General features: G+C 44.6%; 1 long non-coding RNA gene across 1 annotated transcript in view; it reads left to right on the top strand.

Moving 5' to 3' along the window:
• The first annotated feature begins 4,305 nt into the window (after nt 1–4,305).
• The window catches only part of LOC146499508 (uncharacterized), a 40,013-nt gene continuing 16,581 nt past the window's right edge, over nt 4,306–27,737 (top strand). The window contains exons 1-2 of the long non-coding RNA XR_014870135.1: nt 4,306–8,816; nt 14,897–17,776. This is a non-coding gene — a long non-coding RNA (uncharacterized LOC146499508). The remainder of the gene's footprint in view (nt 8,817–14,896; nt 17,777–27,737) is intronic.

A 27,737-nucleotide genomic window follows, 5' to 3' on the forward strand; every position in this document is an offset into this window, starting at 1 on the left:
CTCTAATTTTGACCCAGAGATAAAACCTAACAGGGTTGCCAATACATATAACCTTGCAGTATTAAAGCAGCAGTGTTCAGGTAGAAACTCCAAATAAGCATTGTAGTAGAATGGTCTTAATCAAAAGCTGCCCTTCTTCAGACCTTGTCTGGCACTTTGCACTCTTCCCACAGTGCTCATAACATCCTGCTGTGCCCGGCTCCCCTTGACCTACTAAATCCATAGAGGCAGCACTAACACAGCTTTGAAGGACTCTTGAATGTCTTTTATACTATTTGGCTGAGCAACGCTGACCTAAATTGCCTTAAATTTGCACAATTGATTTAGGATAGGATGATTATTATAACCAAAAATACCTGGTCCAGATTTTTTATTTGTTCAAAAACTAAATAAGAGAAAAATAAACAGTCGTCAGTTGTAATAGTTGCATATCAAATCCCCCCAAAAAGTTGTGAAATCACTTGTAATAATATCCTGGATTTCCATGTGATTATTCATGTTGTCTTCTGATTGATTCCTACATAACTGTGTGTTCAAATAAAATATTCACAATGGGCCATAAAATCCATTCAATTTTTTATGATTTCCTCCAACATCTCTATCATTTTGATTATCTTTCACATGTCATTACTCTCTGCCTATTAAAGAAATGTAGCAACAAAACAAATTACTCAAAAAATTTGGAAACAATCCAAAGAAATTTACTCATTGCTCTTTTCTCTCTTCTTGCCATCCTGAGAAATTATATTTCATGCATGATGAACGCTAGCAAATGATATTATGTTTATATATCATCCGATTCTGACGCGTGCTCAGATCATAATGACGGATAGGTTCTTAGGAATGCCAGTGCACTCTCTGCCCGCCTATTCTCCAAGCTAAGGGATTTTCTAAGAGATTCATCTGCAGGTGTCAGTTTGTTGGCATTGATTGGGCCTAATGGGCTTTTCGTGGAAAGAGAAGTTTGTTTGGTAAAATTGCAAATCCAGGCTGACAGTATATGTTTACTGCTTGCTGAGGAAAAACACAGAGTAGTTTCCTCGAGGAAAAATGAAAGCAAGAAGAAATCACGAGGGAAGTAATTTTCTCAAAGTCATTTACATCATTTTGATTTGTAAAACACTGATACATTATAAATTTTCCAGAGATTCTGCCCTAAAAGGATAGTTGACGGCACTCAGGAAACTATAATGCATTCATCAATCCACTCTCCAACCTTTGAATTGAAAATGCATCTTCTTTAAAAACAATCAGTGTATTTTGCCTGACTGAATGTGCAGAGCTCAGCTCAATTAAGGTTGCATCCCATTTACCATATTAACCACACAGCATACCCCACTGCTTATGAGAGGTCATTAAAACATTCACCTTCACAGGTCAATAAAAATTCTATGAGAAAGCTGGAGGCTGATTTCAGCAGGGTCACCACTCTTTTACCTTTGCTTAAACACACATACACGTTCCTACACACACATACAGACACACTTAAGACAGTTTTACTGGTTTTGTTAGGATTAAACTCAACCATTGCAGGTCCCAATAGGGGGGTGTCCATCGGGCAAGCAAAGTTCTCATTAATACTGCTGGGGTCAATGAAGTGTACTATTGGTGGCTGTAATGACTTGACTTCTTATCTGCAATGCAGTAAATGATGGCAGATCTGATTTAAAGGCACAGGCTGCAGAAAATTTAGATGGACTCCCTTGCACTGACACACTGTGAAAAATGTTACTGCGCTGTCTCGCCTTCAAAAGTCTCTTCCATAATTCATCCAAACACTGTGTTGCAATGTATTTTTTATTTTTATTGCATTTTTAAATAATCGCTAACACCGATGAATGGCCTCCCATAAACATATTTAAGATTATGAGAAAAATTATTGGATGTGTTATATTTCTTTTCTTGTTTTGATGACTTACATCAAAACGAGATTATCTTCTCAGCAGCATGCCTTTCTCATTTCCTGCAACAATAGGATAAGTAAGTGGCTTTACAAGTCTTTTGTGAAGTGTGGTATGACAGTCCTCACGGCTGGGTTTGATATGTATATGCATGTGCATGGTGACATGTTTCTTCACATTCATTCATTTTAATATAATATCACAGCAGGTATCCATACAGGTAGAAGAAAAACCAAGATTATTTTTTCTTGTTTGCTTCTTTACTCCTTTGTATATACGCATAATACAAATACATCAAGTTGCCTTGCATGTGTGTGGCTGGGCACCAACTAATTGATCACTGCTGCCTTTGATGTCTAACCTTGGTGCAATTGCCACGCTTTCCCATGGGACCCCATAATTGATCTGAGAACATCAAAGGGAGACTATGGCAGCACCCCCAAAAGGTTAAAAAAACACAAACTTTGATCCTGAGAAGCATATGCAGATTATGTAGGATGGTAATTTGGATCCATTGTTCTCATGGTAAAACTTTTTTTTTTGTATTCTTCCTTTCATACTTTTTAACATGACAAAAATATTAAATGTGGAATAGCAGCATTGTTGTGAGCTATGTCCAAACAGCAGTAAGACAAAAGATAATCCAACTAAAAACACTAACCAAAGGAATTAAAAAAAGAAAGACGAGGCTGTTTATATATGCAATCGCTGTGTCTCAGTTAACATATCTTCATGTTTACACTTGGTATATACTCTACCCTTCTCACATTCAATAGTTCTTATCTTGCTTGCTTAAAGAGAGCAGCCCCCGTACTGTTTTCAGACAATTCTGAGGCCTGAGCCTCAGCAAGTGTGACAACCCCTATAAAAGTAGTGGTTCTGGCAGTTTGTTGTTTTGGTGTGCTAATATTTGTGTTAACACAATGGCATAATCTTGTGTCAAGTGGACATACCAGCAAATTCATACCAAGGTTAGATTGCAGACTTTACAGTGCCCAGGAAAATTGCAAAGAACTCAAGACTTACATCTCACTGGGAGCTATAGCCACAGGCCTCAGTTAGCATGTTAAATATTAAAGTTCATTGCCAGATAGAAAGCATCATGTCTCTAGAAAGAACATGGCAGCACAGCCTAGGTTAGCAGAGTTTGATATGAACAAACCACTAAAACAATTATCTTTGGACAGGCAAAACCAGAACCAGCGTTTGGGCTTAATGCACAGCACCATGTTTGGCTGCCATAACTGGTAGCTGGATAACAAATGTGGAGCCAAGAGCAGAACCAGTAGAGGCACCGTCCAAGTTTCACAGTCTTTATTGGATGTGAAAAGGTGAAAGTCAGTTCGGGGAGGTTGGGGACCTTTCTCAGGGGGTTTCTTCCAGGTCTGGAGAAAGATAACCACTAGAGACAGTGTGTTAAATCCAGACCCACAGTACTGCTGGTATTAGTGAGAAGGTGTGTGGGAGCTTACTGTCAGATTCCATGAGACAAAGGCTTTCCATGAAGGCAAAAAGAGCTCTGACTGAAATGTAGGTAGGTGAATACCATACAAGGATGATCAGGGATGTGGAGAAGTTGAGGGAATCCAGGTTGGTTTGATGGACGAACCAGCTTGCTTGTCTGATTGCGAAGATTGAAAATGGGGGGACATTTCAGCTAGCGGATGAAACACTAAGCAAAAAAATAGAGGGACGTAAGAGCATGAATACAAAGGAATCACTAAAGAACAACATTCGGCCTATTTACCACTCATTGGAGGCAGACTATATGGACTGAGAAAACAATAAACAAGAGGAAGTGTGACCAAAATTCCTCCAAAAAAATGTGAGAGCTGACTGTATATAATCAGCAAATATTTGCTGGCTAGTTAGCTAACAGTAAGTTTTTTTTCAGGCATTGCAGGTAAAGCTGTACATTTCGCACTGTTTCATGGTTATGATAACTAACTTGAGTTCTTAACTGTAGAAGACTTTAATATTATGTGTCCCCAGAGGCATGGCAAATTGCAAAAGTTTACAAAATGCACGAGCTACAGCATAAGTTGCAGTGAAATGTTACAAAAGTAAATTCCATGTGCACAACATGCTGTGTTTGATTTTTAAACACCTCTTATTCACAGGGTTTATACACTTCCGTTGATTGGCTTGTGCTCCTTGCTTAGTTCAAGGTGTGGTAGTTGTAGTAGGGCATAGCTTTCCAAAATGTACTCTCCAAATGGAAAATTTGCATGCTTGAAAGGTGTTAACCTCTGACCATTACATATGCTAAATGCATGATTTACTGTTAAATGGATCATAAAGTATATCATATAAGCAGACAGTATTAGAGGATTCTCCAAGATCAGTGTTATTAAAATGTTTGATTTTTGCCATCTTTCTTGCCATTCTCTTCATAACTAAATAAATACCTTTTTTCTAGTTACATACATACAATTACATTATTATGTAGATTTTGTCACATTTTATTTAGAGTAAACAGGTACATATAGCTATCCCCTAGTTCTTAGTCTGTCAAGACAGTAAGCATGACATGTAACATATTTTCAAGATGACTGTGAAACAAAATATTTTAAATAAGACTTTTTTTGTCATGAGCCTCCCTATTCTTCTTTGAGCTCTCTTCTAGTGTTGACTCCTGTCCAATGAGTCTGACAAGCTCTGAAAAGAGGCCTGGCTAATCTCTCCTCGAGTGTCAGCTCCCTCCTCTGTTCTTCTTCTGAAAAGATGCTGTTTATCTGACCAAAGCCCTTCGCTGTGCCATTTGCGCTATGGGGTGCTTATCGACCATGAGATAATTCAAAAGGCCCCTCAGCCAGCTTCTTGTTCATTAAAAGTTTCCTTGGATTCCTCTTCAAAAGTGCATCCATCTGTGTGCTAGGAAAAACGATGGAGGGGAATGTGAAGAGGGCTGTGTATATGTGAATGGGTGTGGGCATTATTTCTCAGTTTGAGTCCTTGTGTTGTTTCCTTTGAGTTAATTTCTTTTGACGCTCCTGTTTGGATCACTGATGGATTGGGTCCAGGCTTGTGGTTTAAGATTCGTTTTCCCCTGCTTCTGCTGTTATTTGATCGGCTTTGTTAATGCTGATCAAATGATGGCAAACGTTAAAAGGGTGTCTATGACCTACATGGGCTGTTCTTCCACTAATTTGTTGTGGTAGACCTGATCACTTTTTACAATTAAAGCTTCGACTATAAGGATCGTCTTTCGCATTAATTTCATTTGAGTTACATTTGATATCAGTGAACCAAGACATCAAAGTGAAAAAACACAAGCTCTGAATTTAACAAGAAGTTCTGGTCTAGTAATTCAGTGAAAGGCTTCTTCTTTTTTTTTTTTTTTGCAACCTTGAGCTGCAGTTGAAGTGTAATCCCAAACAATATTCGTGGACACCAATAAGCCTTCATAGACTGAGTAGCTTCCAAGAGGACAGTATTTCAAACCACCACAGATTAGCTCCAAGAAATGCTCAAGGACAACAAAAGCAAGGAGAGGAATTTAGAATGATGCATTTTTATGTAGTCATGTGTTTAATTTATCAATAAAACTGTCAGGCCTCCACTAACCTGGGCGGATGTACCCTAATATTAATCAACATATCAGCATCAATCAGTGGGTCGAGACCTGCCAACCAGCACTCCATTACAGTGGCTTAGGGAAAACCGTGCTAGGGACAAAGTTTGATGACTGATGGCTATATCGCTGAACAAGAAAAAATGGGATAAACATTATATGGCTACTCACATCTGTATCTAAAGTAAGAGGAGGGCAGAACACAGACAAAAAGCAAGCAGGCACAGAGGGACTTCCTCCTTAGATGTGCCATGTTTTCTCTGCTGTTAACAAGCAGGTAATTATGGATAGTGGTTGGGGCCATCCATCAGGGGCAGGCTTTGAGCAGATTGATACCAGCAGAGCTCATCCTGTTTTCATCCCCCTTGCTTAAGATCCTCAGGACGTGATTTGGAAAATGGCAAACTCCAGCCCACTCATCCATCACTTTCTTGCTTGTGTCCCTCGTGGAGGGAACCAACATGCTGCTCCTTTGGACAACCAGAAGGCTTTCGATGATGAAGCAGTTAAAAATTGAATAGTCAAAAGTGGTACGCCATTAGTTGAAGGATTGTAACAAATCTGAGGCAGAGATTGACTAAAGGGTTTACAAATTTAACAAAAAAAAAAAAGCTTTTAATACATAGACATAAAGGGGGGGGGGGGGGGCAAAGCTACTGGAGGATGATGGTGATGCTGCTGATAATGATGCAAGAGGAGAGGGGGAGGTAAATTCATGATAGACTTAATTAGAAGATAATAACTAGTTGCAATTTGCTTTAGTTAATTACTAGAAGTACAGTAGCATAGTAATGACTTCCTCTATCTTATGCAAGTAGATTTGGCGTAACTTGACAGGCTTCCCATTTGTTGTAGTTGCATAGATGCCAAGGTGCTGCCTATAAACAATAATTGGTCTGTCTCAGAACTGTAGACAGCGAGATGTAAACTAATAGCCGATGTCAAGTTAATGTTTGTATGACAGGATAAGCGTCTTACCTGTCAAAGTCTTCATGTAAAAACAATTAAGTGGCAGTGAGTCCAGAAGCGATTACAGCTTTGGCACAATTTTCAATTAACAAGAAGCAAATGAAACGATGTCCGACTCCTTATTGCTGCCTTAACACTACTGTTTTAGAGCGCCACTGTCTCCAAGGCAACAGGTTGCAGTGAAACTTCAGCATGGAGGCTGAAGGGATGCATGGGAGAAAACGCTGATGTATAAACTGCTCTTGAAAGCCATTGTGTTAGTGGCTTGTCAGCTGCAAGCTGACAAGCCACTAACACAGAGCTGATTAATTCTCTGATTCTGAGTTCTTTTCATTCGGTACTTGTTTACCTAATTTAGGCAGTGACCTCCTTTTGAAGTAGCGTATTTATTTTCTCATCAAATAATGCAAACTGGTACAACACTGTTTACTGGCAAGGCTTGTTAGCCAAATATGAGTCTTGGCATTTGCTCATGTTTCAGGCATTTCTTTTAATGTCCTTTTTGTGATTGTCAGTGTTTCTCACTTGATGATCAAGACAATTATAAGCCAGTCAATCAACAGTTTGCACATGAAACTCATCTGTGAAGCTTCTGAGATCCATCTCATGAATATTGTATGTGCTCGTCTGTCACCATATTAAAGTTGTTTTGCACAAATATTACCCCGCATAGATTGTTTTGACACAGGCTTCTTTTTGACGTCTCTTTCATTCTGGAATTTTTCCTCAAGTAAGAAAACCTGGAAAAGAAGCTAATGAAAGACGGTAAGAAAGATGGACTCTGCTTTTCCACCCTGTGAATCACCAGTGGGGAAAGGAGATGGAAGACTGTCAGCATGACGGAAATTTAATTAATCGCAATATCTGGAGCTCTATAAACAAGTATTGGATTTTCAATTTCGGGCAGAAGTCCGTGGTTGACGGACAGGAATGCATTCCTGTGCAAGCTGAAGTTCAGTTTCTCTGCCTGCACTGGCAGGTATTGATCAGTAATTATTTACATTTGCCCTTAACTTTCCCAGGCATCAAAACTAGTCAACAATGTAAACACTCACACTGGAGAATGGCGGGAGGGGGAATCTGTGGATGTCACGACAGCCTGCACATATCTCGTTAACATCACACTCATTTTCACAGTTTTCTCTGTCTGTGTCTGGCCCTCCTCTGCCAAGCTGTGGTGGTGATGCACGAGTTCCATAAACTTAACTAAGCTGAGACAGAAGTGTTGGCCTACACCCAGGGGAGTCTTGTCCAATTTTGCACTTCATAGCCAATAAGCTTCACAGATCAGGCTATACTTGGAATATCTAATCATCTTTCAAGAATTTACTTTGTATTTTTTTTATTTATTTTTTTTTAAATCATGCTACAATAAGACAAACACAAATACAACATAGTGTAATCCAAAGAAATATGCCAGTACTTTGGGAAACAATTGACAGCTTTTATTCATAGTGACACAGTCTGTTTGGCTTATTGGAACTGTTTCTCTTGATAAATGTAGGACAGTTTGTAGTCAGAAAATTGCACTGCACGTTTCAAAAACATTAACATGTCTGCTATTCAAGAATAATAAAAATATCTCTAAATATCTTCTAAATTTATAATTAACTGTTATCTTTTATTTTGAGATGAGTGCCTACAAGCCACAATTTCAGGCAGTTTTGTTTTGTTTTTTTTCTGACAGAAGCAAACTTAGGGCTTTCTCAATGGTACAATAATTACAAATATGGAGTTGGAGTTGACCGTAATAGATACTATTTAAGTACAGTAAGCAAGATATGCAATTAATATAGCTTAGCTTATTATAATGCAATCAAACTAGTTGCATTAATAATTTAACTGTGCCAAATCAACCTGACAGTACCTGAAATTTGAATTTAAACATTAAAAAAACAATAAAATAAAAAAACACTGACTAAATCTTACTATAGTATGCATTAACAATGTTGATAGGCATCAACCCAAAACTTGAACTTGTCTTCTACAATTTCTTAAATGCACATAATGTGCCATAGTTTTACATATAAATAAATTAAATGGCTAGCAATAATTGCACAAAATGTTATATTAGTATATAAATGGCAGTCATAATAGTATGGAGTTCAACAATGCTCCACCTTTTCCACACGTACATCTAAAATAGACTATTTTGATCGTTCGAGGGTGCTCCTGCAAAAAAAGCAAAAATCTCCTTGTGATTGCTTTGGTCAATAGCAGATTACTGTGGTCCCCTGTAGTTTGCATGGGAGATGCCAACTTGTGTGCAAACATTTACTAACTACCTACTGAACAGCAGTGAAACTTGGAAAAATGCATGCAAACCACAAACCTTTCGCATTCAAAGTAAAAGTTGTATCTTCCTACTAAATGTCACGGCTGGCGGGGTGAGCCGTGTGGTGTGGAGGAAAGGAGGACCCAAAATGCAGACAGCGACTGGTGATTCGAGTGAGGGTTTATTTACAGTGCACAAATAACACAACTGAGGGCAGGACAGAACATAACCTAAACTGGGTGAGCTAAATAACAAACCGGATCATACAAATGGGGTGGGAGGCAGAGAGACACAGACGAGGAACAGACACCATGAAACACAGACGAGCCGACCACGAACACAGACCGACACCCACTATAAATACACACACCAGGTAATCAGGAAATGGCACACAGGAGGGGACACAGCTGGAACTAATGGACATAACGAGACACAACCCTACAAAGTAAAACAGGAAACACACAGACTGTTTTACATAACAACACGAGGACATGAACAGAGGACCGAGGGAGACGCAGGTAGGGAAGATAAACACAACCAAACCCCAACCACCAATACAAAACAGAATAAACTAGAAAATACTAATAACAAACTCAAAACGCTGGGTCACCGACCCAGGACCATGACAGTACCCCCCCCTCAAGGGCTGGCTCCAGACAGCCCAACAGAAACACAAAACCCCCCCCCCAAAACCCAAAAACGACCCGACCAGGGCGGGCGGCGGGGGACCAGGACGGAGGGACCACAACCAAACAAAAAACAAGCTCCAGCGGGCCAAACGAATTGTCCAAAACACAACACATACTGGAGTTCCTGAACAGGGTCCCAAAACATAGTTCAGGAGGCCGGCCATGCACACGGCAGCGGCGACAACGGGGAAACAGTTCAGGAGGCCGGCCATGCACACGGCAGCGGCGACGACGGGGAAACAGTTCAGGAGGCCGGCCATGCACACGGCAGCGGCGATGACGGGGAAACAGTTCAGGCGGCCGACCGTGCGGACGGCGGCGGCGGCGAGAAAACAGTTCAGGAGGCCGACCGTGCACGCGGCAGCAGCGGCGACGGGGAAACAGGTCAGGTGGCCGACCGTGCGGACAGCAACGGCGGCGACGGGGAAACAGATCAGGCGGCCGACCGTGCGGACAGCAACGGCGGCGGCGACACAAGTCCGGAGGCCGGCCGCATGGAAGGTAGCGGCGGCCTTTGGGAGGTCGTCCATATCGACGACGACGCCCAACAAGCGGCCTGGCAGACGACCGCCGATGTCGAGGCGGCAGTTTGGGACCTGAAGGCTGCGTGGCCTTCGCAGCACCAGACGAGACGGAAGCTGAACCAGAACCAGACGAGACGGAAGCTGAACCAGAACCAGACGAGGCGGAAGCAGAGGCTGGACCAGGCGAGGCGGATGCAGAGGCTGGACCAGACGAGGCTGATGCAGAGGCTGGACCAGACGAGGCTGAGGCAGAGGCTGGACCAGACGAGGCTGAGGCAGAGGCTGGACCAGACGAGGCTGAGGCAGAGGCTGGACCAGACGAGGCTGAGGCAGAGGCTGGACCAGACGAGGCTGACGCAGAGGCTGGACCAGACGAAGCTGACGCAGAGGCTGGACCAGACGAGGCGGATGAAGCCGGAGCTGGACCAGACGAGGCGGATACAGAGGCTGGACCAGGCGAAGCCGGAGCCGGACCAGGCGACGGCGTGGGTGGAGCCGGACCAGGCGACGGCGTGGGTGGAGCCGGACCAGGCGACGGCGTGGGTGAAGCCGGACCAGGCCACGGCGTGGGTGAAGCCGGACCAGGCGACGGCGTGGGTGACGCCGGAGCTGGACCAGGCGACGATGACGCCGGAGCTGGACCAGGCGACGATGACGCCGGAGCTGGACCAGGCGACGATGACGCCGGAGCTGGACCAGGCGACGGCGAGGGTGAAGCCGGAGCTGGACCAGGCGACGGCGAGGACGAAGACACGGACGAGGCTGCAGCTGGCGAGGACGAAGACACGGACGAGGCTGCAGCTGGCGAGGACGAAGACACGGAGGAGGCTGCAGCTGGCGAGGACGAAGACACGGAGGCTGCAGCTGGCGAGGACGAAGACACGGAGGCTGCAGCTGGCGAGGACGAAGACACGGAGGCTGCAGCTGGCGAGGATGAAGCCGCTGATGCTGCCGGCGGTGTGGATGAAGCGGCAGCCGGCGAGGATGATGAGGCTGCAGCTGGCGGCTGGACGGGCTCCTCGGGCCCTCCAGCTGACGAGGCAGAAGACTGGACGGGCTCCTCGGGCCCTCCAGCTGACGAGGCAGGAAGCTGGCTGGGTTCTCCTGAACCTCCAGCTGACGAGTCTTGGGGCTGGACGGGCTCCTCGGGCCCTCCAGCGGACGAGTCTTGGGGCTGGACGGGCTCCTCGGGCCCTCCAGCGGACGGAACAGGCGGCTGGACGGGCTCCTCGGGCCCTCCAGCGGACGAGACAGGCGGCTGGACGGGCTCCTCGGGCCCTCCAGCGGACGAGACAGGAGGCTGGACGGGCTCCTCGGGCCCTCCAGCGGACGAGACAGGAGGCTGGACGGGCTCCTCGGGCCCTCCAGCTGACGGGACAGGAGGCTGGACGGGCTCCTCGGGCCCTCCAGCTGACGGGACAGGGGGCTGGACGGGCTCCTCGGGCCCTCCAGCGAGAATAGTCACAGGACCAGCGGGCACAGGGGCCCCTGGCGGGCGCAGAACAGAACCAGCAGGCGCGGAGACCTCTGGCAGGCGCAGAACAGAACCAGCAGGCGCGGAGACCTCTGGCAGGCGCAGAACAGAACCAGCAGGCGCGGAGACCTCTGGCGGGCGCAGAACAGAACCAGCAGGCGCGGAGACCTCTGGCGGGCGCAGAACAGAACCAGCAGGCGCACGGGCCTCTGGCAGGAACGGATCAGAACCAGCAGGCGCACGGGCCTCTGGCAGGAACGGATCAGAACCAGCAGGCGCACGGGCCTCTGGCAGGAACAAATCAGAACCAGCAGGCACACGGGCCTCTGGCAGGAACGGATCAGAACCAGCAGGCGCACGGGCCTCTGGCAGGAACAAATCAGAACCAGCAGGCGCACGGGCCTCTGGCAGGGACAAATCAGAACCAGCAGGCGCACGGGCCTCTGGCAGGGACAAACCAGAACCAGCAGGCGCACGGGCCTCTGGCAGGAACAGATCAGAACCAGCAGGCGCACGGGCCTCTGGCAGGAACAGATCAGAACCAGCAGGCGCACGGGCCTCTGGCAAACACAAGGCTGACTGCAGCTGCACCGAGCATTGACTCAGCTCAGGCAGCGACAGCCGGGTGCAGTCCTCGGCTGGCTTCTTTACCTCCAGGGGTCCAGAGTCTGCTGGGGGCTGAAACCCAGCCTCTGGGGAGGCCCTGGAGTGCATCTCAGAACTGGCCAGCTCTTGAGGAGTGTTTTCAGGATTGTTTGGTGTGTCTCTCTGCAAAAAATGCGTAATAGAAAAAGAGTCCAAAACGGGAGGCAGAGACGCAGCCTGCTGTACAGAGGGAGTCGGTGAAGATGGCATAGATGACTGGGCTAGTGGGGATACCGGGGGCCGAGCTGAATGCTGCTGTGCAGCTAAACGAGCTTGCGGCTGTGCAGCTAAACGAGCTTGCGGCTGTGCAGCTAAACGAGCTTGCGGCTGTGCGGCTAAACGAGCTTGCGGCTGTGCAGCAGGCTCAAAAAACACAGCCCCGGTATAAACAGTCACACGGTCTGGCGAAACAGACCGAGTGTCTTTTCCACTCACCACAGCCGGCAACTCAGAACTCTCGGGGCCCGGCTGTGGTGATGGGCGTCGGCGGCGTAAACGTCGCTTCCTTCTTGGAGATGGCTCCGATCGGCCGGGTAATTCCACATCCGGCGGGCCGGGCCGCAGATTCCCCGGCGGGCAGTGCAAGACATTCACCGCCGGGCTGGGTCGGGAAGCGGTAGCAGCTGGAGGGTGAAGGTGAAGTTCGTGCAGAATGAAGTCCTGTGCGAGCGGGTGAAGTGAGTCCAGTAGCCAGGGGTGAGCAGAAATAAGCTGCTGTAGCCTGGCTTCCACAGCGCGGTGAAATTCCTCCCCCTCATGCTCAAGCCATAGGTTAACTAACCTCGAAACGGAGTCAATCACCCCCTCCCGAAACTCCTGGGAGGGTGCGGATGCTGCTGGGTCCATGTTTGGTCGGCTCGTACTGTCACGGCTGGCGGGGTGAGCCGTGTGGTGTGGAGGAAAGGAGGACCCAAAATGCAGACAGCGACTGGTGATTCGAGTGAGGGTTTATTTACAGTGCACAAATAACACAACTGAGGGCAGGACAGAACATAACCTAAACTGGGTGAGCTAAATAACAAACCGGATCATACAAATGGGGTGGGAGGCAGAGAGACACAGACGAGGAACAGACACCATGAAACACAGACGAGCCGACCACGAACACAGACCGACACCCACTATAAATACACACACCAGGTAATCAGGAAATGGCACACAGGAGGGGACACAGCTGGAACTAATGGACATAACGAGACACAACCCTACAAAGTAAAACAGGAAACACACAGACTGTTTTACATAACAACACGAGGACATGAACAGAGGACCGAGGGAGACGCAGGTAGGGAAGATAAACACAACCAAACCCCAACCACCAATACAAAACAGAATAAACTAGAAAATACTAATAACAAACTCAAAACGCTGGGTCACCGACCCAGGACCATGACAGTACCCCCCCCTCAAGGGCTGGCTCCAGACAGCCCAACAGAAACACAAAACCCCCCCCCCAAAACCCAAAAACGACCCGACCAGGGCGGGCGGCGGGGGACCAGGACGGAGGGACCACAACCAAACAAAAAACAAGCTCCAGCGGGCCAAACGAATTGTCCAAAACACAACACATACTGGAGTTCCTGAACAGGGTCCCAAAACATAGTTCAGGAGGCCGGCCATGCACACGGCAGCGGCGACAACGGGGAAACAGTTCAGGAGGCCGGCCATGCACACGGCAGCGGCGACGACGGGGAAACAGTTCAGGAGGCCGGCCATGCACACGGCAGCGGCGATGACGGGGAAACAGTTCAGGCGGCCGACCGTGCGGACGGCGGCGGCGGCGAGAAAACAGTTCAGGAGGCCGACCGTGCACGCGGCAGCAGCGGCGACGGGGAAACAGGTCACAGGTCGTCATCAGCTGACGAGTCTTGGGGCTGGACGGGCTCCTCGGGCCCTCCAGCGGACGAGTCTTGGGGCTGGACGGGCTCCTCGGGCCCTCCAGCGGACGGAACAGGCGGCTGGACGGGCTCCTCGGGCCCTCCAGCGGACGAGACAGGCGGCTGGACGGGCTCCTCGGGCCCTCCAGCGGACGAGACAGGAGGCTGGACGGGCTCCTCGGGCCCTCCAGCGGACGAGACAGGAGGCTGGACGGGCTCCTCGGGCCTTCCAGCTGACGGGACAGGAGGCTGGACGGGCTCCTCGGGCCCTCCAGCTGACGGGACAGGGGGCTGGACGGGCTCCTCGGGCCCTCCAGCGAGAATAGTCACAGGACCAGCGGGCACAGGGGCCCCTGGCGGGCGCAGAACAGAACAGCAGGCGCGGAGACCTGCAGGCAGAACAGAACCAGCAGGCGCGGAGACCTCTGGCAGGCGCAGAACAGAACCAGCAGGCGCGGAGACCTCTGGCGGGCGCAGAACAGAACCAGCAGGCGCACGGGCCTCTGGCAGGAACGGATCAGAACCAGCAGGCGCACGGGCCTCTGGCAGGAACGGATCAGAACCAGCAGGCGCACGGGCCTCTGGCAGGAACAAATCAGAACCAGCAGGCACACGGGCCTCTGGCAGGAACGGATCAGAACCAGCAGGCGCACGGGCCTCTGGCAGGAACAAATCAGAACCAGCAGGCGCACGGGCCTCTGGCAGGAACAAATCAGAACCAGCAGGCGCACGGGCCTCTGGCAGGGACAAACCAGAACCAGCAGGCGCACGGGCCTCTGGCAGGAACAGATCAGAACCAGCAGGCGCACGGGCCTCTGGCAGGAACAGATCAGAACCAGCAGGCGCACGGGCCTCTGGCAAACACAAGGCTGACTGCAGCTGCACCGAGCATTGACTCAGCTCAGGCAGCGACAGCCGGGTGCAGTCCTCGGCTGGCTTCTTTACCTCCAGGGGTGATGACAGTAAAGCCAACAGATTTCAAAAGATGTGACTTTTTTAATTTGAAGATAAATGGCAAATGTTTCTGGTTTGCACTACACTCATCATATTTTTACAACAACTTAGCAAGTAGTTGACGAGTGTTTGCATTTTAAATGCAAACTGCAGGTGATGACAGTGATGCAGTCTGCTAGTGACCAAACCAGTGGTAAGGAGGATTTTTTTGGTGCAGTCTTTGACCACTCACCAACTGGTCAAGGAATAGTGATTTTTCCTACCAACTGGTTGCCAACGAGTCTCTAGGCATGCATGACTAGTAAGTATGACTTTTGTGGGTTTTCATGGAGCAGAAAAGTGTTTTTTTGTTTGTTTTTCTTAATGCAGAATCTACAGTGTATTGCATCGTTATAGCAGCAGCCAACTCACCTGTCAAAGAGCTAAACAGAACTGAAGGCCTCTTTATTTGATTATAGCTGAGGTTATTTCCCACTGGCTAGTCTCCTTTCACTTGTCAAGCATTTCATGAAATCTGCATTTGCAGTGGATGTCAGAAGTATCTAACAACAGTTGTTATTCCAAGATCAAAGCCATCAGCTTAATGGCCACCAAATAATTCACACACCTTAAGAAGTGCTGGGTATGTAAGTGCATTTTTAGTGTTGATGAGGCAAGACAGGAAAGTTCAAAGCATGAATATTGTGAGAAGCCTCCAGTGTATAAAACTGCTGCCTATGATGACTTTCTTTTTTATTATTGTGATTTTTTTTTTGCTCTTGCATGGCTGACACAGAAATATTTTTGGAAATCTGACCACCACATTAGTGTGTAGAGTCACATTCCTACAGGCATGTGATGATGAGTCCTGCATTTCTACAAATAACCGGACAGTAAATCTAGCATTCTCCCTGAAAATTTAGAACAACTTGCATTTGAGTTGCTGTCAATTCTCTCCTGGGGTTCTTTTGTGGGGACGCCACTCACAGCTAGTGACTCACTTTTCAGATGTCAGAAGCTGGACAAAATGCCATCATGAATTTGAGTTCTCCGAGTCTTTGGGAATGTCGACCCTCATGCTGCAGAGTCCTTCCCTACAAACTTTTGCCCCAGTTTGTGCCTTTTTATAGAACATGACTGGTTATGCAAGACTGCTGCAGAATTGGAAGACACTGATTGGCGTGTTCTGTTGCTTTCATAACTTGAAAAGGCTGAGTGAAAGATAATGATCTGCTACAATATTTAGTACTTACCCTGCTAGTGACCACTGTCCACATGTAGCAAAATTATATATCACACCCATTTTGTAGCTCAACACTTAGTGTATGTATATTCATATTAATCAAGATTCCTACAATGAAATAACAGCTTCACGTTGTTTAAGCTCTTCTAATCAGCGAAGGAGACATCCGTTTCATTCACCGATACAAAGCTGACTCCTAGCCACATATTTCCAGCACTCCTGTGAACTTCTCACTATAAAATGGTTGTCATTCATTTTCATTAACTGCTATAAATGAGGCAGACATCTGCTGTATTAAAAATGTAATTATCAGAATGCATAAATATGTAATTGCTGCCACCTGCATAATTGATGTGCACTAATGCACAATGTTGAAGGTATAAACTTCCACTTAGCAGACGCGTGCCACCTGAACAATAGGTGGGCTCCTGAGTGATAATTGAACCCACAGACAATTCCCAGGCCTGGGAAAATGTTAATCACCGAAGATGGATCCTTCATTAGCTAGCTCATCCATAAAAAGCACCATTCATAGCTATGAAGTGCAGAGAAATGGAGGTAGAGCGGGAAAGAGTCACTCCCAGTAAAGAAAGAGTTGAGATATGACCTCAAATTCACATAGAGCCAGTGGAACACCGAATCAGGAAAGCACGGGGCGAGAGAGAAAATCTATTTATGTTTGAGTCATCTTTATGGTGATTAAGATGTTGGCTAATGCATGATACATGACACTGCAGCCATCGGACAGCCGGTTCATACAGAAAAAATGTGCCTCAGTATCAAAATGCAACTGAGAACCGAGCAAGGGAGTGTCTCTGTATCTCTATTAATCTTGCCTTGCATTAAACTAATATCACTCCACGTGCTTGATGGTTAATGCTAGTAAGCATTTCTGAGGTTTTTGCAGAAGTCTGCAAGGAGTCCTGGGTAAGCATGTTTGCATTATCACTGAGTAAGGAGAAGGAAAAGCATGGGAAAGAAGACTTTCTTTCAGTAAGTTATTGGATGACTCGGAAGTGGCATCTTGATCACAGTTTACCCTCAGCTGGCTATTGATTGATAGCCATTAATGACTCATACACTCCCAAATATAATGCTATTAGTTTATTTATGCTAAAATAATTGCTTTGTCCTTCTGTGAATATGTTCAATGAGTGTCGCTGTCACCTTTACGTGACTCAATGAAAAGTCTATTTATCCACTTTACTTGGGTATCAGTTGTAAACTAGTCACTTACATATTTCTAGAGAGACATAATTAGATGTGATGACCTGAAATGAAATAATAAGAAATTGCTTTTAAATAGAAAGCACAGTTTTGTCAATGCTAACACAGAAGACAATATATTGTCCAGTTTTAGTGTAGAAATGAAACCATGCTATTGTCCGCTGTTGAAATGCTGTGCACCTTAGCTTCAACTGCTTATCGACCTTAGTTTGAGGACAAACCTACATAGGCTGTGTTCTCACAGGCTGCCTCCAGAAACACTGCGGCCAATCAGGAACCTCCACCGTGCCCCATCCCCCAGCAAGCTCCTCGGCCCAGTCTGAACAGCCAGTCAGGGGGCCACTGAGCTGTGGCACGTCGAACCGCATTACCCAAAATTCCCTGTGTATCCCCAAGGCTCGACTACGTTGGGAGTGTGTTGTGTCGTCTGAGGCCTGTCTGCAAGGTAGCCTCATTTTTCATCTGCTGTCTCTTCCTCTCCCCCCCAATCCCTCTTTCTCCCTCTCCCTCTGTGCAACCTCTCAGCCTGCCTTTCTCCAGCTAAATTTGGCATGTATCCCTTTAGTGTATGCTTTTGTGTCCCGCTGTATGTGTTTGCCAGTGGCCTGCTGTCCTTTTGCTTTCCCCTACAGTACCTTTCTCCTACTCTGCTTGACCCCCCAAGGGAAGGTGTTGCTGGAGTTTGTGCGCATGTTCTGTTGAGTAATTGAACATCTTTGAAATAAACAGACACATACCCACCCCCACCCCCCACCCCAATTATCTCTGTGTCTTAATTAGGCCCTCATACTGTGCAGAGACCCTCCCTGGTGACAGTGTGTAAGTCTGTGACTGTGTGCATGTTTGCAGGAGTAGTTTCTCTGGTGTAATTCAGCTCTAGTTGTCCACGATTGCCATGGGATGTTCTGTCAGGCTGACTAATTACCAACTGGTATAACAGTGTGTGTGTGTGTGTGCACGTGTGAATGCGTGCATTTACTGTGCAATAATGCAATTCAGAGCACCTACTCTGTATTAGTGATCTCTGCTCTCACTGCAGCTTGGGGCATCAATATTGATCACTGTCCTGTCAACATACCCAATCAAGTTGGCCTCAGTCAATGATTCCTTATTTTTAAAGAATCGATGCATGGAAGACAGTGAACATGTGACTGTGGGTATACCTTCTTTTTTTTTTTTAAGTGTGAGTTTATTAACTAATACCCTCTTATTTATATGTGTGTATGGCTCTGTGTGTTTGTGTGTCCCATTTGTGGTTTTGCTGTTCAAATACAGCACTCCTTCAGACAGCTGATTGACAGCAAGTCACCCCCATGGCAGATAATCCATGGCCTTCTTCCCTCACCTTTACTCTGACTGCTGTCTCTCTGCTGCTGATTTATTGTTATGCTAATTTGATTTTGGCTCACTGGCCTCCCACTTCTTTCTGCTGTTACCTTCGAGAGGGCTGGCTAAATCTCCTTCTGCTGGTTTTGGCATTATACTAAAAAAAAGTCTGAGAGTTTTTTTATGGGGAGGGAAAGTGACTTACTTTTTGTTTAAGATGTACAGATGGAAATTAGATTGTTTATTAAACAATGGCTGAAGCTGAGGTTGTGTGAAGAGCTTTACATTTTAAAGTAAGTGCTGTAATGCGCGGTGACCCAGTTATATTGGACCGCAATCAAATATAAAACTGATCAAAAAATTGAAAGCAGTAATTGTTTTGGTCAGTCGATTTGGTCAGTGATGACACTGTATTATGTAGTTATATATATATTCATTGTTATTCATATTAGTTGTTTTTTTGTTCACCTCCTTTGTGTTTCTAATTTCCACAGTTCCTCTGCCACTCTGTACATGTCCTCATGTTTACCTGCGTTATTTGTACTTTAGCTATTTTTTGTTTTATTTTGAAGGTTAATGTTTTCATTGGTATTTCTCATTGGTACTTCCTTTGTTAGATTTCCCTCCTTCCTGATTGTCTGACTTGCCCTTAGTGGTTCCAGCTGTTCTCATTTAGTTAACTGTGTATTTAAAATCCTGTCTCTCCTTCAGTCTTTTGTCAGTCCTTGTGCTTTTGTTCCTGTTTCCTGTGGTTGCCTTTCCTGGATCCCTTTTTTCTTTGAACCAAACCTCTTGTCATTGTGTTTCTCTGTACTTTTTGTCTGTGTGTGTGTGTGTGTGTGTGTGTGTGTGTGTGTGTGTGTGTGTGTGCATGTGAGTGTGTATGTTGTGTATGTTTTTATCGGCATATTATTAAAATTGAAATTTTGTTTGCCCAATCTGCTTCTTCTGTCTGCAATTGGATTTTGATAACATGATCGCAAGATGGCGCCGATGTGTATGGCTTGCCGTCTGTTCCTCCAAGTTTCTGTTTTAATGTTTTTATTTTGTTATGATGTCGACTCCCGGCTGGTCTATGATTGCCAAGTTTTACTTGATCTTTGACTATCTCCCAATACGCCAGTGTGTAGACTGGGAAATGCACACAAAATACCGCCTCCACTCCTGTCGTTGGTTCCTACTCACCTGCTCTGTGTACCTGTGCCGTCTCCGCGGAAGCGGGGCCGCCGTCGCGGCAAAAGGAGTGGGAGATTGGTGAAACTGAAGGCCTGTCTGGCGTTTGGTTGTGCTGTCCCTGGCGTTGCCTGTCGCCCCCCTTTTCCCTGGCATCTTTGTAGGCCATCCTATGCGTGTCTGGTGCCGCTCGCTGGCTCTGGGCTGTTTCCTATGAGGTGCCGTAAGGGACATTATTACTTAAACGCTCTCACACACACTACTGAAACGCTCTCACACACACTACTGAAATTTTAGCTCTCACACACACTACTGAAATTTTAGCTCTCACACACACTACTGAAACGCTCTCACACACTACTGAAACGCTCTCACACACACTACTGAAACACTCTCACACACACTACTGAAACGCTCTCACACACACTACTGAAATTTTAGCTCTCACACACACTGCTGAAACGCTCTCACACACACAACTGAAACGCTCTCACACACACAACTGAAACGCTCTCACACACACAACTGAAACGCTCTCACACACACACTACTGAAACGCTCTCACACACACTACTGAAATTTTAGCTCTCACACACACTACTGAAATTTTAGCTCTCACACACACTACTGAAACGCTCTCACACACACAACTGAAACGCTCTCACACACACTACTGAAATTTTAGCTCTCACACACACTACTGAAATTTTAGCTCTCTCACACACACTACTGAAAAACCAAGGCATTTCAGTTGAACAGGAAGGCATTTCAGTTGAACAGGAAGGCGTTTCAGTTGAACAGGAAGGCATTTCAGTTAAACAGGAAGGCGTTTCAGTTGAACAGGAAGGCATTTCAGTTAAACAGGAAGGCATTTCAGTTGAACAGGAAGGCGTTTCAGTTAAACAGGAAGGCGTTTCAGTTGAACAGGAAGGCGTTTCAGTTAAACAGGAAGTTAATTCTTGACAAAGAAACTGAAGGAAAAAGTGGTAGATTTCAAACAAACCACTACACAGATGTCTACTCAGCAACCTGCTAGTTAGGGGTGGGTTTTTATAATCGATTTATCAATTAAAATCGATTCTGGCTTGGATAACGTGAAATCGATTCATTAAAAGCCTGAATCGATTTTTTAATATAAATTAATTTTGCCCGAAATGCCAGAATCTCAGGTGAAACCTCACAAAATTTCAACAACCACCAAACAGCTAAAACAGTAAATGAGAGCAGGAACACGGATTCTGCACAAAGACGTAAACACACAGCGCGGACCCGCGGATCAGAATCAATGTCGCCTTTCTCACCCGACGGCACGAACACGGTCGGGGCTGAAAGCCAACAGCTGGCTGATTCTGATCTGTCGGCGGTCCGCGCTTTGTTTTCACGCCGTTTTTGCGCAGATTCTAAAGCTGTTAGTTTGATCTCTCTCCAAACAATATTGACTGAACCAGCAGCAAAAGAAGATCCAAACTGCGCTTCACATAAACATGAATTCCCTCTGACGTTTACTGTTTTGCTTCCACCACGATAAAATCACACATCATGCACAGCTCTCTCTCTCTCTTTCTCTCTCTCTCTGTACTTCAAGAACAGTTTCCCGTCTAAAAATCTGTTTTCTGCATTATTCGCTTTCTTGTTACGCACAAGTCTACTGTTGTTTACAGCGCTGTCGGCCGCTGTTTTTTTTTCGTTTTACATACTTCCGAAAAGAAAATCTTATTTCTACCGTTCAATACTGAACAAATTTAAACATTTAAAAATTATGCAAAATGCAAAACGCTTAGCCTTGTCTCTAATAAAACCGCTGGAACGTCAGAGGTAACGTTCATATGTTGATTAATGGTTTTCTTTCGTTTTTGATGTACTGCAGAATATTTTTTATAAAATCCCAGGCCAGGAAAAATCACCTTCATGTTTTTCTGTGTTTTATCTTCAGCTACTTTTACACAAAGGCATCTGCTGTGACGCTTACACCTTTGATAAAGTCTTGCGTGTGTCAGCTTCCTTTTTTTAGATACAAAAATATGTAAATGTACTGATCTGAATTATAATATTGCTGACTGTCAAAATTTCCCGGAATCAAATTGAATTGAATTGAATCGAATCGAATTGAATCGAATCATGGAACGATAAGTTAGACAGCTTAGTCTTAGTGAGACAGCTGCATTACTTAAAAATATATTAGCCTCAGCATAAGTCAAAATTTAGAATAGCAGGAGACGGGCATTATCCTGGTTATTTTTTTTTTTGGCATATGTGCTTTTTGTCTTTTTTAGCAAAGAAAAAAATATCTTAAAATCATCAATAAAACCAGGGAGAGAAGGCTTAGCGTTCCTCCATTTAACACAATGGATATGATATTTACTCAAACGTATGATGATGTTAATAATGTCTGAGACACCCAATGCTAGCTAGCATTGGGTGATGATCCATATAAAAAAAATTATGATGTAATTCAAATAGTGGCACATCATTAATATTTAGGGAAATCCAATTTTTTAAGTTGCACCAAATACATTGTGTGATAGGGCATAGAAAAAAAAAAGATGTTCTAGGGTTTCATATTCATCAGTACAAAAAGAACACTGATCCACCTCAAAGCCAAATCTCTTTTTTTAGAAATTCTGCCACAGGATTAATTTTTTTTAAAGTGTGTTTCTTTAACTTTAGGTAGAATAGGCTATTTCATAAATTTTTAGTATGCTTTATCCAGTGTATATGAAATAACTAAATTAGAACCATGCAATGTAACCATTCTGTTGTAACTATGAAATATTTTTGTCTTTGAAGAAACTACTAACAAATTTCTTATTGCATTTTTATCAAACAGGTGACATTGCCCTAGCAATAAATTTGGGAGCACTGATGAGAAATTATTGTATATCATAAAAATTTTAATCAAATGAAGCAGAGGCAGTGGGACCAGTTCACAAAATTTGTTATATTCTCTTTGAGAACAGTTTAGACAATATTTTTCTGAAAAGTCTGGGTAACTTAGAATTACACCGTTATCATCCAACAAATCTGTTATGAATATAATCTTTTTGTTCAAACCAGTCACTCTTGAAAATTGATTTTTGATTAAGTGTTATTACCCTATTATTCCATAAGGTTGAATTATGGGGAGAAGTTGTGGGTAAATCTCATTTTCCCAAAAATGCACAGTCTGTTTTGGAAAGTTTGATATCTTTATGGGGATTTTATTTACCGCAAAATCACATTTCAAAATAAAGTCTAATCCTGTATACTATTTTATTAAACAAGGATCATAGGATGTGGAGCTAAGTAGAGTCTGGCTGTGACAGACAAGATTTTAACCATTTAATTCTAAGGGTGCCATCCATAAATTCTAATTCTGGAGTTTTGATACCACCTTTATTGTATTCCTTCACAAGCTGATATCTTTCTATGTAATGGGTTTTATTCCTCCACAAAAATTCGAAAATAACTGTGTTAGCCTTATTAATGCTTTTAGAGGAGATATATAGAGAGTGACAAGGATAAATCAATTTGGAGATGCCTTCAGCTTTAGATAGGATGTTTCTGCCAAAAAAAGCGAGGTCTCTGCTTAACCAGTGGCTAAGTGATTTCTTCATCTCAATGATACAGTTAGAAATATTGGTGTCTTTTCTGCTAATTGGGTTTTTTAGATATTATCAGCCCTATATATTTAACTTTAGATTCAACTCTAACCAAAGCTATTGAGGAGTCAGAGCTTGTATGAATCGGGAGAAGTTCACATTTTTTGATACTGAGAGATAAACGAGAAGCTTTAGTTTTCTCTACCATGTATTTATCTTTCAAAAACATAGATGTATCATCTGTGAATTGACTTATTTTGAAGTCTTTATTAAAAATTGATATTCCTTGTATGTCGTTAGAATTTTTGATTAATAGTGTTAACAACTGAGTTGCCAATATAAAAAGCTTAGGGGAAACAGGACATAATTGCCGAATTCCCTGTTGCACCTTGAATCCATTCCTTGATTCAAGGAAGCTAAAATATTGTTAAGTAATGCGGCTGCTTCACTTAGGCTACAAGCACAGCCGTCCCCAACCCCCAGGTCCTGGACCAGTACCGGTCTGTGAGTCGTTTGGTACCGGGTCGCAAGAGTTGAGGCTTGAGTTTGAAATTTATGGTTTTCATGGTATTTATCATTTTTTTTTATTTTTATATTGTTTACGTGGCACAAAAAAGGTTGGGAACTGCTGTACTAGCAGGTTGCTGAGTAGACATCCTTGTAGTGTTTTGAAATATACCACTTTTTCCATCAGTTTCCTTGTCAGGAAACAACTTCCCGTTCAGCGGAAATGCCTCTGGTTTCAGTGGAGTGCGTGAGTGCATTTCAGTAGTGTGTGTGAGAGCGTTTCAGTAGTGTGTGTGAGTGCATTTCAGTAGTGTGTGTGAGAGCGTTTCAGTAGTGTGTGTGAGAGCTAAAATTTCAGTAGTGTGTGTGAGAGCATTTCAGTAGTGTATGTGAGAGCTAAAATTTCAGTTGTGTGTGTGAGAGCGTTTCAGTAGTGTGTGTGAGAGCTAAAATTTCAGTAGTGTGTGTGAGAGCGTTTCAGTAGTGTGTGTGAGAGCTAAAATTTCAGTAGTGTTTGTGAGAGCGTTTCAGTTGTGTGTGTGAGAGCGTTTCAGTAGTGTGGTAAATGGTAAATGGCCTGTATTTGTATAGCGCTTTTACTAGTCCCGCCTAGGGACCCCAAAGCGCTTTACACGTCCAGTCATCCACCCATTCACTCTCACATTCACACACTGGTGGAGGCAAGCTACAGTTGTAGCCACAGTTGCCCTGGGGCAGACTGACAGAAGCGAGGCTGCCATATCGCGCCATCGGCCCTTCTGGCCAACACCAGTAGGCGGTAGGTGAAGTGTCTTGCCCAAGGACACAACGACCGAGACTGTCCGAGCCGGGGCTCGAACCGGCAACCTTCCGATTACAAGGCGAACTCCCAACTCTTGAGCCACGATCGCCCCAGAGCGTTTCAGTAGTGTGTGTGAGAGCGTTTCAGTAGTGTGTGTGAGAGCTAAAATTTCAGTAGCGTGTGTGAGAGCGTTTCAGTTGTGTGTGTGAGAGCGTTTCAGTAGTGTGTGTGAGAGCTAAAATTTCAGTAGTGTGTGTGAGATCATTTCAGTAGTGTGTGTGAGAGTGTTTCAGTAGTGTGTGTGAGAGCTAAAATTTCAGTAGTGTGTGTGAGAGCGTTTCAGTAGTGTGTGTGAAAGCGTTTTAGTAGTGTGTGTGAGAACGTTTCAGTAGTGTGTGTGAGAGCGTTTCAGTAGTGTGTGTGAGAGCGTTTCAGTAATAATGTCCCTTACGGCACCTCATAGTTTCCGCCCGGCCGCTCCCCGCCTCCCTGTCCACGGCGGCGCGGAGTGAGTATGCAAAACCTGCGTTATGTTGCGCGAGCTTCTAAGTCTAGTGACTATTCAACTCCGGCCAAATTTGGCCTGGTAAACGCCAGATCGGTAACGAATAAGACTTTTATCCTTAAGGAATATTTTTTTGTCACACTACTTGGACTTTCTCTGCTTAACTGAGACGTGGATAACTGCTGGTGATTCCAGCGCCTTTGCAGAACTTTTTAATGTCCCACGCAGATCTGGTCGAGGTGGAGGAGAAGCTACTATCTTCAGAGATCACTACAAGTGCAAGCAGGTTTCATTGGAATTTTATTTTTCCAGTTTTGAACTGTTACTGTTTGAAATAGCCTGTTCTCACCCCTCCCCCCCTACTGTGCACAATAATATACAGGGCCCCAAAATACAGTAAGGACTTTATAAAGGAATTTGCTGCATTTCTAACTGAAGTCAAGATAAAATATGACTCCTTTCTTAGTGTTGGGGATTTTAATATTCATGTGTGCTGTCCAGATAAGCCCATGGTTAAAGACTTTTTGAATCTTACTGATTCTTTTAATTTAGTTCGATGTGTGTCTGCACCCACGCAACAGTGTGGCCACACTCTCGATCTGGTTTTAGCGCGCTCATTGCCTGTTTTTAATCTGAAAGTCTCCGATCCTGTTTTCTCTGATCATATGCCGGTTCTGTTTGACATCTCTTTATCTAGAAATGAATTCAGGGGGCATGTCCCTGCAAAGACATCTCGTTTGTTAAATTCTTCCACGGCTGCACGGTTCTCCACCTACTATAATCAGTTCTCCATTCCTGAGACGCTCCAATACGTAGAGGAACTCAGTTTTTGGTTTCATACCACTTTTTCAGACTGTCTTGGATATTGTTGCCCCTCTAAAAATTAAGCATCCTAAGACTAAGTTTGAACCCTGGTTGAGCGATGAAACCCGTGCTGCGAGGCGTGAATGTCGTAGGGCTGAGCAGAGATGGAAAAAAGATAACTTACAGGTCTCTTTACAAAGTTTAAGAGAGTGCTGGGCCTTATATCAGCTTACAATAAAAGAAGCAAAGCGGAAACACTTTGCAAACATTATTATGGTGAATTATCAGAAACCACATATATTGTTTAAGTCAATTGAGACTATTTTAAGCCCTCCCTCTGTTCCTAGTTTTGAGCCTTCACTTGAAATGTGTGAAAAGTTTCTGCACTTCTTTATAAACAAGGTAGCCTCGGCTAGGGCGCGGATTATTTTGCCCACATCTGACCCCTCTGATCTTCCAATTTGCTCAGCTGTCTTTCAACAGTTTGAGTCGGTTACTCTTGCTCAGCTACAGGAGGTGGTGGATCATTTAAAGCCTGTAGGCTCACCTTATGATCCTATCCCTCCCCTTTTTCTGAAAGAAGTTTTTTCTACCATAGGTCCAACCATTTTAACCATTTTAAATAGCAGCCTTACTTCAGGTATGGTTCCAAAGAATTTCAAAGATGCAATTGTGCAACCACTTCTTAAGAAACCTGGGCTAGATACAAACGCTGTTGAAAACTTTAGACCAATATCTAAGCTGCCCTTTTTATCTAGTCTTGGAAAAAATTGTATATGATCAATTGATCTCATACTTGAATGCACAAAATGTTCAGGAGATTTTTCAATCTGGTTTTAAAGCAATGCATAGCACTGAATCAGCACTTTTAAGAATTTTTAATGATATATTTTTATCATGTGATTCTGGTAAAAGTGTCATTCTTATTTTACTCGATTTAACTGCTGCATTTGACACTGTAGACCATGAAATTTTAATCTCGCGTTTGGAGCAGTGTGTCGGTATAACAGGCGTGGCTCTGAAATGGTTCAGGTCTTATTTAACAAATCAAACCTTTTCAGTTCGCTTAGGAAACTGTGAGTCCTCCCGTGCTCCGTTGTCTCATGGAGTACCACAGGGTTCCATTCTGGGCCCTATCCTGTTTTCACTTTATTTACTTCCATTGGGCTCAATTCTTAGAAAGCACAGACTCTCGTTTCACTGTTATGCAGATGACTGCCAGATTTATGTTCCTCTTAAAAAGAAAGATGGGTCATCTGTAAATCGTTTACAAACATGTCTGGAGGACGTCAAGTCGTGGTTGGCGCTAAACTTTCTTTGTTTTAATGATTCTAAAACTGAAGTAATGGTGTTCAGACCTGCCTCCACTGCTGTTCCGTGTGTTGATTTGCAATTCCTGAAATCATTCTGTAAACCAGAGATTGTTAATCAGGGTTTTAAAATGGATCCTGAGCTTAAGCTTGAAAGCCAGATCGGGTTGGTTGTAAGGTCTAGTTTCTTTCATCTGAAGCAACTGGCCAAAATTAAGCACTTTATTACGAGACAGCAATTTGAAACAGTAATCCACGCTTTTGTAACCGTTCGGCTGGATTACTGTAATTCTCTTTATTTTGGGGTGAGTCGATCTTCTATTTTTCGACTGCAATTAGTCCAGAATGCTGCTGCACGCCTTTTAACTGGCACTCGTAGATACGAGCATATCACCCCAGTTTTTTATTCACTTCATTGGCTG

Source organism: Neolamprologus multifasciatus, chromosome 17, assembly GCF_963576455.1.
Source record: "Neolamprologus multifasciatus chromosome 17, fNeoMul1.2, whole genome shotgun sequence".
NCBI classification, from domain to species: Eukaryota; Metazoa; Chordata; class Actinopteri; order Cichliformes; family Cichlidae; genus Neolamprologus; species Neolamprologus multifasciatus.